Genomic DNA, 18,613 nt, shown 5'->3' with positions numbered 1-18,613 from the left:
GAGGCCAAGATGTTTTACAATTCGCCTTGTCCACACAGCTCATAAATGGCAGAGCTGTGATTCACACCTGGGTTAGTTTGATTTCAAAGCCATACCGCTTCCCTGCACCAATGCCACCGCTCCTTGAACGAGTTAGACACGTCCTTTCCAAAGAGATGCATCATGTTGAGGTCTCGGGCTGAGCAGAGAAGTGGCTTTATGGGTCTGACTCTAGCTAAGCTTTAGGCATTTGGTGAAGGCGGAATTTAAGCCATGGCAAAGCAGACACTGGAGTGTCATCAGCCAAGGGGATGTCGGAAATATTGAAGAGACCCAAGGGAGACGCTGCGGGCTATCTGCCCCCTTGTGCTGTTCAGGTAAGTGCTGACTGACTTCCAAATGGGCTCTGCACCAGGCAGGTACAATACGATTTGGGAGGAAATTGACCAGGGGAGGTGAGTATTGCCCTAAATCAAGGAGCTCCCTAAGTTAGATAGACTAAGCCTTCAGACAATCACTCAACAAATATGTACTGAGTGCCACATGGTGGAAATTCAAAATTTAGGGCAACCTCTCCCGCAGTTCCTGCTACAAAAACACTTATATCTCATGTCTATAGGACTCCCCGCGGCGCATAAGATCCTAATTAACTTGATCAAAAGTTCTCCAGGTACATGAAGTTAAACCGAGGCCTCAACAGCACCCAGGCCTCCTCTTGCCCAGTATGCCCCGAGTCCACTCAGTCAAACACCATTCCCTGAGAGCCATTTCTCCTGTGAGACACATTAATCTTCTAATTTCATGGGGAATTCCTGGACAAGTGAGCAAGTAAATATACCTACTTCTTTTAGGTTATTCTAAGCCCAAGGCTATTGCTCACCATCTGTCATGACATATGAATGTGTAAATAGACATATATAAACAGATATATGATTATATTATATATGTAATATACACTTTAATTCTATAATAATGATCCCACTCTACCATCATCACTACTACTAATTGCAGGTACTATTTATTAAACATCTACTCTGTGCCAATCGCTAGTCTTGGCAAATCACTCCATCTTATTTTATCCGTAGATGCTGCAACTGTGGTATACAAAGTAACCCATCCACAGCCCCTTAGCTGTGGTAAGTATCAGAGTCAGTATTTGAATCCCAGTCCATTGCCTTCAAGCCCAAGTGGCCTATAGACCAGCAGTATATGCACATTCAATTGATGCGATGGGTGAATTATTCACAAAGGAAGACTATTTGGCTTCCTACCTAAGCATTGATCTGGCTCTTGTCCTGGTGCTCGATGCCTCATAGAAACCTGACACATGGTTTCTGTAGGTGCATTTATCCGGCAATATGGCTTCAGCTCCAGAGACCCTTTCTCCTGTCCTGGTTGTAAAGTTTGCAGGTGGCCTCCTTTCCCTGCACTTAGCTTCTAATGGGCTCAAGGTCCAGCGTTCTCCACCGTCGCCCCGGTGCCGCCAGAACAGGAAGAGAGAGCAGCTTCTCTGCACGCACGTGCGTTCGAGTTGCTCTCTCTCCCTAAGTTTCTTTAAACTCAAAAGGCAGCCAGTTTCCACTTTCATGGCTGATTAAGGGAGGCCTTTCTGCGACTTATCAATAGGAAATAAGAAATGGAAGCATCCCCAGCAATGACTGAAGCTGTGGCTTGTGGTTTTGCTCTTTAAAATGGGGTTATGGGTGGTTTTGTTTTGAATTTCAATGGAGGAGGCCTGACGGCTTTCATTAGGGTCAGCACTGGGCCAGAAAGCCTGGCCTTGCAAAACGGCTGCCCGTTCTGGTCAGCAGCAGGCACCATTAGAAGTTTACATTGAAAAAAGCATCTACAATAACAATTCTTGCCTCGTGCGTTAACTCTTGGTGCTTTTCACCATTCAGCCAAACTAGTTTGAAATTTAGAATATAAGTAATATCACAAAATATGACCACTGGAAAAACGGCTATGAATTACGCCTATTGATAAAATTATGTACTAATAATAGAGGCTTTTTTTTTTCAATCCTCACCCAAGGATATGTCTTTATTGATTTTAGAGGGAGAGGAAAGGAGAGAGAGAACAAGAGAGAAACATCCATGTGAGAAACATTAATTGGCTGCCTCCTGTCTGCACCACAACCTGGGTATGTGCCCTGACAGGGAAGCCAACCCCCAACTTTTTGGTGCACGGGACAACACTCCAACCAACTGAGCCACGCAGCCAGGGCAATAGAGGCAATTTTTAAGAAGAAAAAGAATGGCTCCACAACACAGTTATTTTCATCTTGGTTTACTACCTTTCAAGTCTTCATACTATTTGGTTTCATCACCAGCCCCCCCCCCCCCCCCCCAAGAAAATTATCTTATTTGTCAGTTTCACATTTATTTTAAGAGATGCCTAATAGATCATTTTGGAAACTCCTACTATGGGACCTTTAGATTATTTCTAGTGTTTGCTGTTAGAACTAATGGCTCAGTATCTTATGCATGCAGTGTTTTCCCTCTCTTAATTTACCTCCGCGGCATACATTTTCAGAGCTGAAACCATGGAATCCAAGAGCTCCTATTTGGCTCCTCTGTATACTGTCATGTATGATCTGGAAGGGTTCCAACCAGAAGAATTTACAGGTTTCTGTTTTTTAACAACCTTATCAGTGTTGGGTTTTACCATTTAAAATTTTTTACATATTTAACTTATTGTCATAAAAATTTATATAAAATACTCCCAGCAGCCAGTCGCTTTATTTAAAGTATAAGCATTTCAAGTAATGAAAAGCAAGGGCCTAAGTCCAAGACTACTGTGTTCTGCAAGGCTGTCATTTAAGATTGAAGGTGAAATGAAAAGTTTTCCAGACAAAAAAGGTTAAAAGAGTACATTGCCACCAAACTAACAATGCAAGGAATGTTAAAGGGACTGCTTTAAGAAGAAGAAAAGGAGAGAGAGATCATAGGCATAAAGAAAATAAATGACAATAAATAAATACCTATAAATTATAACCTTAAATGTAAATGGGTTAAATACTCCAGTCAAAAGACATAGGGTGACTGAATGGTCAAGAAAACATGAGCCATATATATATGCTGTCTACAACAGACTCACCTCAGAACAAAAGATACATAGAGACTGAAACTTATGAGTTTAATTCATTCCGAGACCGAGCTCCTTAAGGAGCTCATTAACTCAAATTACTCTATCAACTCAATGCAAAAAATCGGCGGAGAGACAGCTGGTATCTCAAAAAACTTGTTAGTTGGGACACTCCTAAGTCAAGGCCCCACTGTAAAAGGAAAGGAAAAAAGCTGGGTAGCAATACTCATACCAGACAAAATAGACTTCAAAACAAAGGCCATAACAAGAGTCAAAGAAGGCCACTTCATAATACTGAAGGGAATGATTTAACAAGAAAATACAACCCTTGTAAACATATATGCGCCCAATATAGGAGCACCCAAATACATTAAAAAATGAACTATTTATGGACTTTAAGGGAGAGATTGACAGCAATACATTCGTACTAGGGGACTTTAACACTCCATTGACATAACTGGATAGATCTTCCAGACAAAAATTCAACAAGGAAACACAGACCTTAAATGACACATTAGATTAGGTGGATCTAACTGATATTTACAGAACATTTCACCCCAAAGCAACAGAATATACATTCTTCTCAAGCACACATGGAACATTCTCAGAGATAAATTACATGTTAGGACACAAAACAAGTCTATACAAATTGAAGAAGACTGATGTAATACCAAGCATCTTCTTGGATCACAATGGCATGAAGTTAGAAATCAACTACAATAAAAACAACTCAAAAACACCCAAAAACATGGAGGCTAAATAGCATGTTATTAAACAATGAATGCGTTACCAATTAGATCAAGCAAGAAATTAAAAACTTCCTGGAAACAAATTAAAATGAATACAGAACCACCCCAAACCTCTAGGACACGGCAAAAGCAGTCCTGAGAGGGAAGTTCATAGCACTAAGGCCTACCTCAAGAAATAAGAAAAAGGACCAATAAACTAACCCTACAACTAAATGAATTAGAAAGACAACAGCAAGAAAATCCCAAAGTAGAAGGAAGTAAATAATAAAGATCAGAGCAGAAATAACTGACATGGAGACTAAAAAAAACAGTACAAAAAATCAATAAATCCAAGACCTGGTTTTTGAAAAGATAAACAAGATTGATAAACCCCTAATCAGACTCATCAAGAATCAACGAGAGAGGACCAAAATAAGTAAAGTCAGAAATGAAAGAGGTGATATAACAACAGACACCACAGAAATACAATTGGTTGTAAGCAAATACTATGAACAACTATATGCCAACAAACTGGACAACCTGGGTGAATGGAAAATTTTTTAGAAATATACAATCTTCCAAATCACATTCAGGAAGAATCAGAAAACCTGAGTAGGATAACAACTGATGAAATTGAAGCAGAATTTAAAAACTTCCAGCAAACAAAAGTCCTGGACCAGATGGCTTTACAGGTGAATTTTACCAAACATTCAAAGAAGAACTAATACCTATCCTCTTCAAACTATTTCAAAAAATTCAAGAGGAAGGGACATTTCTAAGCTCTTTTTACAAAACCATCATTATCCTAATTCCAAAACCAAATAAAAACACTACAAAAAAAGAAAATTACAGGCCAATATTCCTGATGAACACAGATGCTAAAATCCTCAAAAAAATATTAGCAAATTGGATCCAGCAATATATTAAAAAGATCCTACACTGTGATCAAGTGGGATTTATTCCAGAGATGCAAAGCTGGTACAATAGTCACAAATCAATAAATGTGATACATCACATAAACAAATTGAAAGATAAAAACCACATGATCATATCAATACATGCAGAAAAAGCATTCAACAAAATCCAGCACCCTCTTTTGATAAAAACTCTCAGTAAAGTGGGAATAGAGGGATCATACCTCAACATAATAAAGGCCATATATGACAAAGCCAACATAATACTCAATGGGCAAAAACTAAAGGCATTTCCCTCAAGAATGGGAACAAGACAAGGATGTCCACTTCCACCACTCTTACTCAACACAGTACTGGAAGTCCTAGCCACAGCAATCAGACAAGTAAAAGAGATAAAAGGCATCCAAATTTGAAAAGAAGTAACACTGTCATTATTTGCAGATGACATGATATTGTACATAGAAAACCCTAAGACTCCACCAATAAACTACTAGACTTAATAAATGAATTTGGCAAGGTAGCAGGATACAAAATCAACATCCATAAATTAATGACATTTTTTTAGGGGATAGCATGAACGCAGCAGTCCTCCACTACCACAAATTATGCAGTCGAGTTTCCCACATTTGGGGAAATCACAGGGATCAGCACATCATGAGGGCAATGGATAAGCCTCGCCCTGGGAAAACCACCTTCGTGATCATGGTCTCTCCCCTGCCCGGTGAGTATCAATGGCATTTTTATACACCAATAATGAACTCTCAGAAAGAGAAACTAAAAAAGCAATCCCATTGAAACAACAAAAAACATACCTAGGAATAAACTGAATCAAGGAGGTAAAAGATCTGAACCTGGAAAACTATAGGACATTGCAAAAAGAAATAGAGGAAAATACAAACAAATGGAAGCATGTACCATGTTCATGGATTGGAAGAATTAACATTATTAAAATGTCTATACTATCCAAAGAAATCTAAAGATTCAATGCAATCCCTATTAAAATACCAATGGCATACTTCACAAAGCCAGAACAAATACTCCAAAAATTTATATGGAACCATAAAGACCCCCGAATAGCTGCAGCAATCTGGAGAAAGAAGAATGTAATAGGAGGGATGACATTACCGGATATCAAACTATACTACAAAGCCATTATAACCAAAACAGCATGGTATTGGCACAAGAACAGGCACATAGACTAATGGATCAGAACAGAGACCCCAGAAATTGAGCTGCCACACCATTATGGTCAATTAATATTTGACAAAGGAGGCAAGAACATATGATGGAGTAAAGACAGTCTCTTTAACAAATTGTGCTGGGAAAACTGGAAAGACACATGCAAAAAGATGAAACTAGACCACCAACTTACACCATAGACAAGAATAAACTCAAGATGGATAAAAGTCTTAAATGTAAGGCATGAATCCATAAAAATCTTAGAGGAGAACATTGGCAGCAAAATCTCAGACATCTCACATTGTCTAGGGCTGTGGTCGGCAAACCGCTGCTCGCGAGCCACATGCGGCTCCTTGGCCCCTTCAGTGTGGCTCTTCCACAAAATACCAAGTGTGGGCGCGCACAGTGTGATTGAAACTTCATGGCCCATGCGCAAAAGTCTGTATTTTGTGGAAGAGCCACACTCAAGGGGCCAAAGAGCCGCATGTGGCTCATATAACTAAACAAAAGAAAGACAAACAATCTAATTTAAAAATGGGAAGAAGACCTGAATAGACATTTCTCCAAAGAGGACATACAAATGGCCAAGAGACATATGAAACAATGCTCAAAGTCATTAATCATCAGAGAAATGCAAATTAAAACCACAATGAGATATCACCTCACACCTGTCAGAATGGCTATCATCAAAAAATTCAACCAACAAGTGCTGCGAGGATGTGGATGAAAGGGACCACTAGTTCACTGCTGGTAGGAATGCAGGTTGGTGCAGACACTATGGAAAACAGCATGGAGTTTCCTCAAAAAATTAAAAATGGAACTTCCATTTGACCCAGCAATCCCACTTCTGGGAATATATCCTAAAAACCCCGAAACACCAATCAGAAAGAATATATGCACCCCTGTATTCATAGCAGTGTTATTTACAATAGCTAAGATTGGGAAACAGCCCAAGTACCCATCAGTAGATGAATGGATAAAAAAGCTTGGGACATTTACACAATGGAATACTATGCAGCTGTAAAAAAGAGGGATCTCTTACTCTTTGGAACAGCACAGATGGACCTGGAGAATATTATGCTAAGTGAAGTAAGCCAATCTGAGAAAGACAAATACCACATGATCTCACTTATTTGTGGAATCTAATGAACAAATGAATTGACCAACAAAATAAGACCTGAAGCATGGAGGCATAGAACAGACTGGCATACCTCGATGTGGGGTTAGGGGGACGAGAAAAGATTAAACCAAAGAACTTATATACTTATATACATAGCCCATGGACATGGGCAGTAGAGTAGTGGAGATCTGGGAGTGGGGGTAGGGACAGGGTGGAGGGGGATAAAGGGTTAGGGTTAGGGAGATATTAGTAATACTATCAACAATAAAAATATATTTAAAAATAGTAATAAAGTATAAGCATTTTGCCTTTCATTTTCCCACAGTTCCAAGTTCACAATTTTAATTCGAGTGGCACTTCTGGGTGACTCTACATTCGATTTGGGTAGAAAAAAAAACCCCTCAGTTCAGCCAAGTTACTACAAGTTTACCACATTATTCAGTCTGGGAACATCATGCCTTCTGTTCCTTGTCAATCAACAACTGTGACACCACTTGGACCCCATCTGAATGCCTTACCCAGACCAGCACCAGCACCCCAGCCGCTCTGGCTCATTCTGGCTTATGCGTTTCCCTCACTGGCTGCAGCACTGGCTGCCTGTATGAAATGGGCCGCACCCTCAGAGAGATCGTCTCCATGGGAGCTGATCTGTTTACAAGGCCTTGCCCGCCTGCATCTTAGGTGTGAGAGAAGAAAAGCTTCCTTCAATTTCCCAAAGAGGGATATGCAAATGGAGGCTCGCCATCACTCCTTGGGACTGAAGAGGCCCCTGTCTGCCTCCAGCTGCCCTGGTTTCCTGCGGTGTCTGCTGGGTGCTTATCCTTTACCTTTGGAACGGGGACAGATTCTCGTTTGAGGCCGGGCACCCAGATGAGGAACTGCACCTTCCTCAGGTGTCACTTCCCGAGTGCCCAGAGGCTGCACTGAAACGTGGGTTTTGTTCATTTACATCTCACGCTGGAGTGTAACGTTGCTGTCCCCTTTTCACTGACAAGGACAACGTTAGAATCCTGGGGCCACCACTTCCTTTGTGATGTTGGCCCAGTAAATTCACCTCTCTGAGCCCGTGTGCCTGCAAACCACTCCACCTCTGTGGCTTCTCTCACTCGTTCAACCTCATCTCTCCCTTGCCTTCCTTCCTGTGTACAGACCTGTGCGGACGCCTCGAAGCTGAACCAATGTGGTTTCCATCAGGAACCTGCCCGAATATGGTTTTATTCTTTCTCCATGTCCTTTCAATACGACTTGTGAGATTCACTCAGGGAGAGAGAGGGAAAAAAAGTCCTACCATTGCATTTAAATACAGTCAGTCTTAGCTATAACTGCTGAAGAATTTTATTTAAACAAAATTTACTGCGCTTTTATTAGAAAGTTAAAATGAATGCTCAGCTTTTGAACTTGGGGGGAAAAACCAGAAAAGCAAATGCAGCCACTGTCTCACCACTCCAGACAACCACTAAAGGGTCTGATGTATTTTCTTTACTTTCTTTATTTTAAAATGCATTAGTTTTTACGTTTTAGTTTTATATAGTTGTGACTGCACTCCATACAGTTTTGTATGTTTCAAGCTAAAGAAATCCTTGATAAATCTTGTAATGCCCCTATGAGCCTGCATTCTGTGAACAGCTATACCATAGTCTGATTATCTTCTTACATGGCAAACAAGATGGAACATTTTTAAATCTCTCGGTACCTACTAGCAAGAAACCTTTCTGGGGCTGCCCCCATGGCTGGTTTTTATCTCCGCCAGGAGTTTTCTTTGAGAAAAGCATGTGTGTTCTCACCCCGGTGGGTTTGCTGGGAGGGGTTCATTTTCCCCAGATACCCTGCCTGTCTGGTGCGTGGCTGGGCAAATCTCACTCAGGGCGGCCCGTTCAAGTCCCGGGTGGGGAATGCTCGCTCCCTCTGGAACCAAGACAAGAGAGGGCTGGAGCTTTGTGTCAGCAAAACTGAGAAAGGCTGAATGCAAAAGAATCAAGCTAAACTCTGGGTCAGCTGGTCTCGCCAGGCTTGCGATCGCATTCATTGTTCTGCTGCTGAAGAACCTCGTGGGAAGGTTTGAAGACTTGCGTGGCCATGTTGGTGAAAGTTAAGAATTCTTGGCCTTGTTTTCTGAGACGGGGCTTGCCCTTAGCCGTGGTCCTGGGGAATTTTACCTGGTGTGGCCTAGAATTAAAGGACTTTATGATGAAGCCCTTGTCCTCACTTTTATTAATGGCTGCCTTCAAATCCACTTCAGGGAGAGAGGTGGCCACTACATCTTAGATGATTTAGGAAAAAATTCAGATTACCCTCTTTTCTGAACAAGATTCCAGAACATTCTAGAAGCCTGCATAAATCCCCCATAAATATTCCCAAACCTTCACCTTAAACACTCTCAAAACATAGAAGAGACATGGGGGGGGGGGGGGCGGGGAGGAAATACCCACATACATATACAGAGAAATATATATATATCCTAAATAATAAAAGCCTAGTATGCTAAGTGTCCAACCGTTTGTTTGACCGTTTGACCAGTCGCTATGACACGCACTGACCACCAGGGGGAAGACACTCCAACTGGTAGGTTAGCTTGCTGCTGGGGTCCGGCCAATCAAGACTGGGCGAGATGGGCTGGACATGTCTTGGAGCCCTCCGCAGTCCCTCCCTGGCCCAAATCTGTGCACTGGTGGGGTCCCTCAGCCTGGTCTGTGCCCTCTCGCAATCCGGGACCCCTCAGGAGATGTCAGAGAGCTGGTTTTGGCCCTATCCCCACACTCCAGGCCAAGGGACCCCACCAGTGCACAAATTCATGAACTGGGCCTCTAGTATATAGATATCCATATATTTATATCTCTCTCTATATATTTAACCTCATAGTAACAAAAGATATTAGCAATAATAGGTACTATTTAAAATAAAATCACAATGAGCATTATTAATAAAACATACCGAATCGTTTGAAATTCAAGTACTAAATATTCATTCAATCCCAGCCTGGACAGTTGATGAGAGAGAGAGAGAGAGAGAGAGAGAGAGAGAGGAAAGAGTGAGCGCACACATGTGCTAGTGTATGTGTAAAGGTGTCAGGAGCTTTGGAATTCAAAGGCTGCATTAACATACTAATGAATCTGGGAAGTCCCATTATTAAAAACAAATAAACTATTTAACTATGTTTAACCCAAACCCTTTGAACACAGGCCACTGTATTTAATTTTTTCTTAAGATACCTGTTTGTTAACAGAAACAATACTGTTCTCTAGGACACAGGCAGAGAAATGTTTTTCTTAAAGCAATAGATGATGATGATGATGATGATGATGATGATGATGAAGAAGAAGAAAAACTGAGATCAATTTCAATATCCAACAGTTGGGAGCAGGGCTCTCAGACTATCATGAACTGATACTGAGGAAGACGTTTAATGGACTGAGATGATGTTTTCAACGTATTAGGTGACACATGTAGGTTATAAAAGAGTTTGTAAGGTATGATCCCATTGTTGTTAAACAAATATGTATATTTGAGTTTCTGTACATATAAATGATGTATTAGAGAGAGAGAGAGAGAGGACTAATCGGCGTTAATAATGGTTATCTCTGGGAAGAGGAAACGCGGGTGGCGTTTTTCTTATGCTTACCTGGGTTTCCCACATTTCCCACAATCCCCTGGTGCCACGAAACCGGCTATGACTGTAAGCATGCCCACTGCTCTCCAGGCTTGATGGCAGAGCCCGGGCTGACTCCAACCAGTGACTGACCCTACAGGCTGCTCTTGGGCTGACAGAGGTAACGGCTTTCAAGTTCCATGGGAACAGGTGGGGGACGTGGGCTGCATCGTGCCCAGAGAAGCACATTTAAAAAACAGAAGCAGGTAGAAGACTCTGGGTCACTTTGCCTCTTCACCTAACCTGGAGGGCTGTCTGAATTATAGCTTTCCGTGCTGTGTGTGTTTAAACACCACCGCCTGTGGCCTGGCCAGGTGAGTCTTCAGCAAGAGCTTTCCTCTGCTGGAGTCTGACCTCTGCCAAGGCTGAATGAGCTTCTCCAGTGGCTCAGCTCCTCACCTCTCCACCTCGGTGCACTCGTGTGAGCCCTGAGCGTTCGCAGAACTTGGGCTGTTCGTGTCCTTAGAGTCCCTTTCCACTTTTTGCTTTATTACTGCTTACTAAAAGGTTTTTTTTTTAAGTATTTTTATTTATTTTAGAGAGGAAGGGAGAGGGAGAGAGATAGAAACATCAAGGATGAGAGAGAATTTTTGATCAGCTGCCTCCTCCACGCCCCCCACTAGGGGCTGAGCCCGCAACCCGGGCATGTGCCCTGACGGGGAATCAAACCATGACCTCCTGATTCATAGGTGGACGCTCAACCACTGAGCCACGCCGGCTGGGCATTACTAAAAGTTTTTAACTAAAGGAAAAGCTGAGATACAGATTTTGTTTGTGCATTTGATCTCTGCTCATGTAAAGTTCAAGAAAATATGTTATTAGAAAAGTAAGTTATGAATCTTATGTGACTTTAAATAAATATACTCATCACAAATCCTTGAAAGAAGTATTTAGACATAAAAATATCAGCAATGTTACTGTGACTTCTGACTGAGAGAAAGGCAGACAACTTCTTTCTTAGAATCTGGATGGTAACTTATTATTTTGGACTTAACATTTTCCCCCTGAGTTTTGTGACAAGCTCTTTGGGAGGATAGGATTCAACGTACGCCATCTAGAAAGAAAATGTAGGTAACTGAGAAAAATAGCAAAATAACTTATCTAAATGAGAATGAAATGAGATCAGTGTGATCCCCGCTATCGGCACCCTGAGCTTCGTCAATAAAAATCAAAGGGAATCGCTTCACCAGGTCCTGCTCTGACTTTTAATCCCGGGATGGGAAGGTGCCCTGATGATTCTCACAGCTTTGGAGAGCAAGCCTCACTGACCAGCCAGTTGCATTTCTGCGATTACAGTTTTCACAGCCTTCGTGATTCAGGAGGCCTGGTCAGTGCTCCCTCGGGACTCAGGCCCTGTTCAGGGGTTGGCGGCATTGATCACTGACATGTTTACAGAAACACGAAGGCGGATGTGAAAGGTAGGAGGAAGGACACTCTGCCCATATTCACTGTGGTAGAAAATGGGAAAGTTTTTCCTGGGACTCCACTTGGGCCCCTGAGTTAGGAGGTCATTTGCTGGGGTTGGGGTGGTTGGAGGTCCCTCTCGGGGCTTCCACCAGGGTGCACTTTCACAGAACTTGGGACAGGAGGATCATTTACACAGACTCCAGGGAGAACGGTGCTCCCTGAAGTTGTGCAAAGTGGACCTGGTTTCTCCTTCCAGCAACACTGTGCTAGATCTGGGGCGGGGCATGCTGGGTAATGCCAGGGTGGGGCAACTAAAGGATCCAGAAGAACAGAAATGCTCTTGGAGAAAACAGATGACGCAGTAGGCAAAGCCCAATCAGACAGGCCCGAGCTCCCCTCGTCCCCCACCCAGCTGTGTGGTCCTGGTGCATCTACTGCCCTCCCAGAGCTTCTTCCCTCCACGACACAGCTTCAGCATCAAGCATGTGGACGTGTGAGGCTACAGGCTCCTCGGGACCTGGGCCATCGCAGAAGTGAAGTAACTTTCATTGAAACCTCTCCCCTCTGGACTAGAATGACACTCCAGCCCCCTGTAAACAGGGTTGGCTGGGCCATGAAAACAACAGGGCTGGTAACTCAACTGTCAGGTGACGACCTTGCCGGCGTCCAACGCTCACCTAGAAGACAGGCATTTTGCAGGGCATCTCCTTGATGGTCTATTAAGAGCTGCCGCGGCCTACGCCTGCGGTGAGAGCGCCCTCCCTGGTCTGTGGAGTTCACTCTGCACTTTGAGGGGGCTGCCTGCTCGGGCCCGGAGCACAGGAGCCATAAAAGTGTCAGAAGATGATGAACAGCCCACAGTGGGGGCCTGTTGGTCTGCGCTGGGCAGTGAGGGGGCACAAATGGCATGCAGGCCGTTCGGAACTGCCACCCATCTGTGGAGAGGGAGTGAGGACAAGGCCATGAGACGGGCATGGGCTGGCTGCTGGGGCCCTGCGCTTGCTCACTGAGCCATCCAGGAGCGGCCGGGGGACCGGGGCTTGTCTCTAGGCAGAGGGTCTGATGAAGACATCTTGGGCCGGGACGTCTTCTCTCCATTTCAAAGTGCAAGGTGCCGGGTTTTGTCCTAACCTCATGGTGAGACGGGTCCTGAATTCACTTTCTCGTGGCATGAGCTGATTTCTGTGGCTCTGAGCTCCCAGCAGCCTGGATAGGAATTGAACTCCATCTTTACAGGCTTTTTGCATGCAGTGTTCGGCATATATCTAATTAAAAGGGACTCATCAATTTGCTGGAGAGAAAATGATAATAAAAACTCTACACCGATGCCTCCATTCTGAAGAGGTATACATCAATCACCTGGTGAGGGTATTAGCATTTAATCACACACTTGCTGAGTAAATCTGTAGAAAAGTCTTTGCTTTCAGAAACATCCCTGGTTCTGACATAGTTAACTTCCTAGAATTAAACTGCACAGAGCCTTTCTGAGGAGTGGACACTGGAGGAGGTGAGGCAGGGGAAACTTTCCCACGCCCTGGCCATGACTTTTGTCCTGTGGCCTGGCTAAGGTGGGCTTCTATGGGTACCACTGGCAGTGGCTGAGGGAATGCACAGGTGTGCCCAGCAGTTATGCCTGAGGAGGAAGGACTATGGCTCAGAGGATGGGCCACCCCCCTCCTGAGCACTAGCCTGGACATCAGGTAGAGCCCAGACCCGGTCCCTGCCTTCCTGGGTGGCTTTGAGCAAACAGGGCAATCCTTAGTTTTATCACCTGTCAAAACAGACTTCAAAGATGCTCCAGCCTGGGGCACCACATGCAGTGGAAGAGGCTGGTTAAATCCTGCTTCTGCAGCTGAGCACACTTCAGCAAGAGATGATGCCTCTCTGTGTCTGCAAAGCCGACCTGAAAACTCCTACTCCATGCGGTTGCTTTTAAAGATGGAAGAAGTCAAACCAAGCCGGGGAAAGCAGTTGACACTGGTCTGCAATGGGTATCAGTTTCCCATCATGGGGTAGCCTTTCTCAAGCTGCCATTCTAAGATCATGCCCCCACTTCCCTGGACTAACTTGCACTTACTTAACAGCAAGAAAGGTCCCTGAGATCCTCGGTTACCCTTCTGTTTGGGCTCAAAGTCAAGGGCACACATTTCACTGACCCCGCCTCCCCGCAGCCATGTCTTTTTCTAGTGCGATGGGGTAGGGCTGCATTTCTGTAACATTTCTTTGCCCAAAATTTACAATCGTTACTTGTCTAAAACTGGCTGCAGTTTGTCAGGCTGGTCTGGTTCAAGTATCTATTTTTAAAAATCACCCCAAAAGCAAATTAAAATAAGAAACGCTATGTTCTTCTGTGTAGTCACATTATTTGGCCTCTGGAAAAAATGGGGGGAAATAGCTTCCAGGCAGAATAGCAAGGGAAGCCAAGGCGCTGTGCCCACCTGGACGCCTCCGGGAGGGTGGGGCTCAGCTGGAGAGGCCCCCGGCCCGCTCTGTGCCAGGGGCTCTTCTGGGACAGGATATCGAGGTCTCCAAAGCCGGGCAGTTGGGCGGACTGTTTAATGACCTGGTGAGGGCGGAGGGAGGTGCCACCGTTTGGGTATTCTGACCTGGTTTCTAGGGTAAAACTGGATGCGAGTTCTTGCTGCATTTGATTTTTAAGCTAAATCAGCTATGCACCTGCACCTACAGAAAGTCCCACAGGAGTGCAGCCTGGGTCCTGAAAGCTGATGGGAGTGGAAATTAACTGACAGGGGTCTCGGTGCTGAGCACAGAGGGAAGACACTTCGCCCACTTGGTTCAAGTGTGATTTTTGCGTGTTCTCACCTATCTAGTTATCAGGCCTCGGCCTGTTTCTCTTTCTATCCATTGGCTCACTCCAGCCATTGATTAAAAGGGGTACTCATTTTGCAAAAAGAAGAAAACAGGAGAGAAAGTGTTGTAAAGATGTTAACATTAACTATGTAGACAATATACACACAAAAAAGACTTAAAATACACTGTGTTCTATTAAAATGGCTCTGTTGGCAAGAGGTCAATGTGGGAAGATATGAATATAGGCAGATTTCCTTCCTACCCTCACACTTATTTAAGACACTTCCATACTTTACAAACTGTATAAAGAACATTTTCATGTTAACTCCATTTGGGTAGCATCTGCATAATAGTCCAGAATTTAGACATACTTTCAATTGACTTGACAATTTCCCTATTGTGTAAGAAAGTTGGAGCCCTGATACATTCTAATACCATAATCAACATTGTACAGAAGCACACCGAGAAGGCTCTTAGAAACATAATCCAATATGAGACAAGGATTGGGGCTTAAGCCCTCCCTGCCTAGCACCCACGACACATGAACATTACGAGAGGTTTGGTTAAAGGACAGCTAGTTAAAAACCAAAGTGTCCAGGTAAATGTATGTCTAAATTATTTATTCTCTATGACAACCAATGAACACACAGCTGCTCCAAACTGTCCAATGTATCTGATAGGATTAGACAGAAGTTCCAGAAATAACACTCCAGTTCAATAACATTTGGAAAAGTATTACCATCAAGACAGGCCATTCTTAATGAACAACTACCCTGGCAGGTTTTTTTCATGCAATGAAGAAGGATCTTTGCCTAAATAATGAGAAAGTCAATTTCTAGGATAGGTCACTTATTCACTCAACAAACAATTGCTAAGCACCTCCTAACATCAATGCTGATTAATAGCCTGAAATGCAGCACGATGTTAGCCTGAAAGCTCAGACTGAGGACTGGACGCAGATCCATAAACTGACCATCTAGGGCCCCTTATCCAACTGCAGGGGAGAACATTACATTGGACTTTATGTGGTAGCCCTAGGGGTTCTGTTTATGAAGATCCAAGATGGATATCTTCTCCCAAAGCTGTCACAACTGGGACAGTATGACTAAGGAGAAACGTACAACGATGAACGCTGTCATGGGTCAGCAGAGGGTGGAATCAGATAAAAGAGGACCCAGCTCTGCCTCACTGGGAGAGGAGGAGATGCCAACAAAACTCCCCATCGAAGGAGACATTGACATTTGAAAAATGGTAGACAAGCAGATTCAAGAATAAGTACGTAGAACAGAATAGGATTGACTGCTAATTTTTGTTTTCATCCAATATTTCAAGAAATTGATCAGAGATCTGTCCATCTTCCAAAGACCTTCATGGGGAAGCAACCTTTTTCATCTCAAGGCCTTTGGGTCTTCTCACACTGCCCTTGGCTGGAGCAGCATCGCCCTCACACTGACGAGCCACACACAGTGTTTTCTGCAGGGGATGAAAAGCATCATACGGCACTTGTGTGATGCTTACTTGCAAGCCACCAAACATTGGTAGTTCAGCACAGATCACACAATTAATTTTATTTTTGCCCTCAGCCAGATTTCAAAGACCCCCAGAGATATCTAGAAAATTAATTTATTAAAAAGCAATGGCTTGATAACACATATGATGGCAGAAGAAATGAATATGTTCAGTATCGAATAAAACAGTTGGCAATCACATAATAAAGCATTCATGCTCAATTTCATAGCTTGTCTCATTATGCTCGGCAAAGAGTTGTAAAATAGTGTATTATTCATGAACCAACATGCGTTAATTACGTTTAGTGCATATTTATTTTTCAAATGCAATAAGAGTCAGATTCACCTATAAAAGCAACTTGTTTGGCAAAATTCCAACTCGGGACTCTTTCAAAGAAAGAACCACAAGTTGTATTTCTCAGATTGGAAAATACAAATCGTAATTGTAAACTTCTTTGTTCCAACATAAGGCAGGCAGTGACAGCCCCTGCCTTAGATTGTCTAGCAAAGGGCTCGCTGAGACTACCCCCCGGCTGTAGACCCCACCCAGTGCCTACACCAGTCATCTGGTAAAAAGTGATTCTGCCACCTGCGTCTCTCGTGAGTTTGGCCATGCAACTTGCTTTGCAAACGGATATGAGAAGACACACAAGCAGGGGATTGGAACGCTCTCACATTGCTGGACGTGCCCTTTTACTCCCCTGTCATTCACCATGAGGAGGATACTCCCAGGGGACCACCAGCCTAAGGAAAATGGGATCCATACAAAACAGACATGAACCCAATCCACAGCCTGGATCCAGACCTAGCCTGGATCAGCTGACCCTCAGCCTACAGACAGACACGTGAGCAATGATAACGACTGCTGCTTTCAGTCACTATATTTTGGGGGTGGTTTTGTTAGGCAGCAAAGCTAACTGATACATGTGGCATCTGCAAACTTTACTTTGGGATGTCCTGGGGGAATCCTCAAAGCAATTGGCAGTCCATTTACCTCTATTTCACTTGCTCTGGAGGAAGTTTGGCCCATAAGAATACAAGCCCGAGAGAGAAGCCACACATAGTCTATAGAGTAAACAAAGATTTTTTTTTTCAAACGTGAGCCTCAGATTGAAAACCACTGGGGCAGATGCTCTCACTGTGGCTTGCATTGCATCAAGCTGCTGCTCACTTGGGCAACTCCATGCATGTGCTCTTAGGTAAGTAATAGGGGGATTAATCTAGTTATTGATGGCTAGTAACTCTTCACTGTAGTGCTGGGGGGAAGGCTGTTTCTAAATAGACCTGACCATGCAGGATTGTTATAAATATTAAAAATAATGGAGAAAGATGCCTACCATCGTAGGCACATTATAACTGGTGGCAGTAGCAATCATAGTCACAATAGCTCGAACTATTCACTGACAATGGGATTCGACTGCAGAAGGGAGGACAAGAAGCCTTCTCTCCCTCCCTCACCGCCAGCCAAGCCTCCCAAGAATCCAGATGTCCTTCTGCTTGTCTCCCAAGATCCCTTCCTCGGTAGTGCCAGCGCAGTTCTCCTGGAACTCCACTGAAAGCTCAGCCGCGTACTGAACCCCTGACACGTCCATATCCATACTAGCTGGACCTTGGCGTGGGGCCCTAGAGTGGGCTTCAACAGGTAGGAGACCCTCCTCCTTCCGAGCTGAATTGCTTCCTGGCATCTCTCCCCGCCATAGCTGGCATGCCCGACTGGCCCTCTTGATCCAGAGGAAGGCCTGAACATCATTGAGTTCTGGTGAACCGTCCCACCTAATGCATGTGTTTTTGGCACAAACTGTGTCCTCTACCTGGAGTCTCCTTTCCCTGCCTCTTCCTCCTCCAGGTCCACGTCCTTCAAGACCTGCATCATGGAAAGCCTAACAGTTGATGCAACAGGGAGAAGTGACCATTCTTGCCTTTTGGTTCCACTGACTCCTGCACACGCTTCTCTGACATTAAGCAACTGTGCTGTTGAGTTTTGCTCGTTTCATCCTGTTGGCTGCATTCATCCCTGTGATCTTGGAGAACACAGATGGCATCTCATTCACCTCTGGGTTCCCACAGCGCAGCACTGAGACATAGAAAGTGCTCAGGGAATGTTCTGGATAAATGAATGAATGTTCTCGCTGAGGCCAGCCTCTGAGGCCAGAGGAGAGGCCCTTGTCCCTGTCTTGCCATTAAGGCTTCCCTGGGCTCCTTCCTCTCCGGCCTCTGTCATCTGGATCCCCAGG

At 44.0% G+C, this 18,613-nt stretch overlaps 1 long non-coding RNA gene and 1 other non-coding gene across 2 annotated transcripts in view; both read right to left on the bottom strand.

Moving 5' to 3' along the window:
- LOC138996985 (uncharacterized) overlaps positions 1 to 18,613 on the bottom strand; it is a 354,380-nt gene that overhangs the window by 11,244 nt on the left and 324,523 nt on the right. The window lies entirely within an intron of this gene.
- On the bottom strand, positions 5,271 to 5,437 carry LOC138997482 (U1 spliceosomal RNA). The gene has a single exon (XR_011468946.1). It is a non-coding gene; the product is annotated as a U1 spliceosomal RNA (small nuclear RNA).

This window comes from Myotis yumanensis, unplaced genomic scaffold (genome assembly GCF_028538775.1).
Source record: "Myotis yumanensis isolate MYYU_CA2020_CCGP unplaced genomic scaffold, mMyoYum1.0.hap1 SCAF_18, whole genome shotgun sequence".
In the NCBI taxonomy this organism is placed as follows: Eukaryota; Metazoa; Chordata; class Mammalia; order Chiroptera; family Vespertilionidae; genus Myotis; species Myotis yumanensis.
The sequence above is the reverse complement of the archived record's forward strand: the minus strand, read 5'-3'. Positions and strand labels throughout refer to the sequence as shown.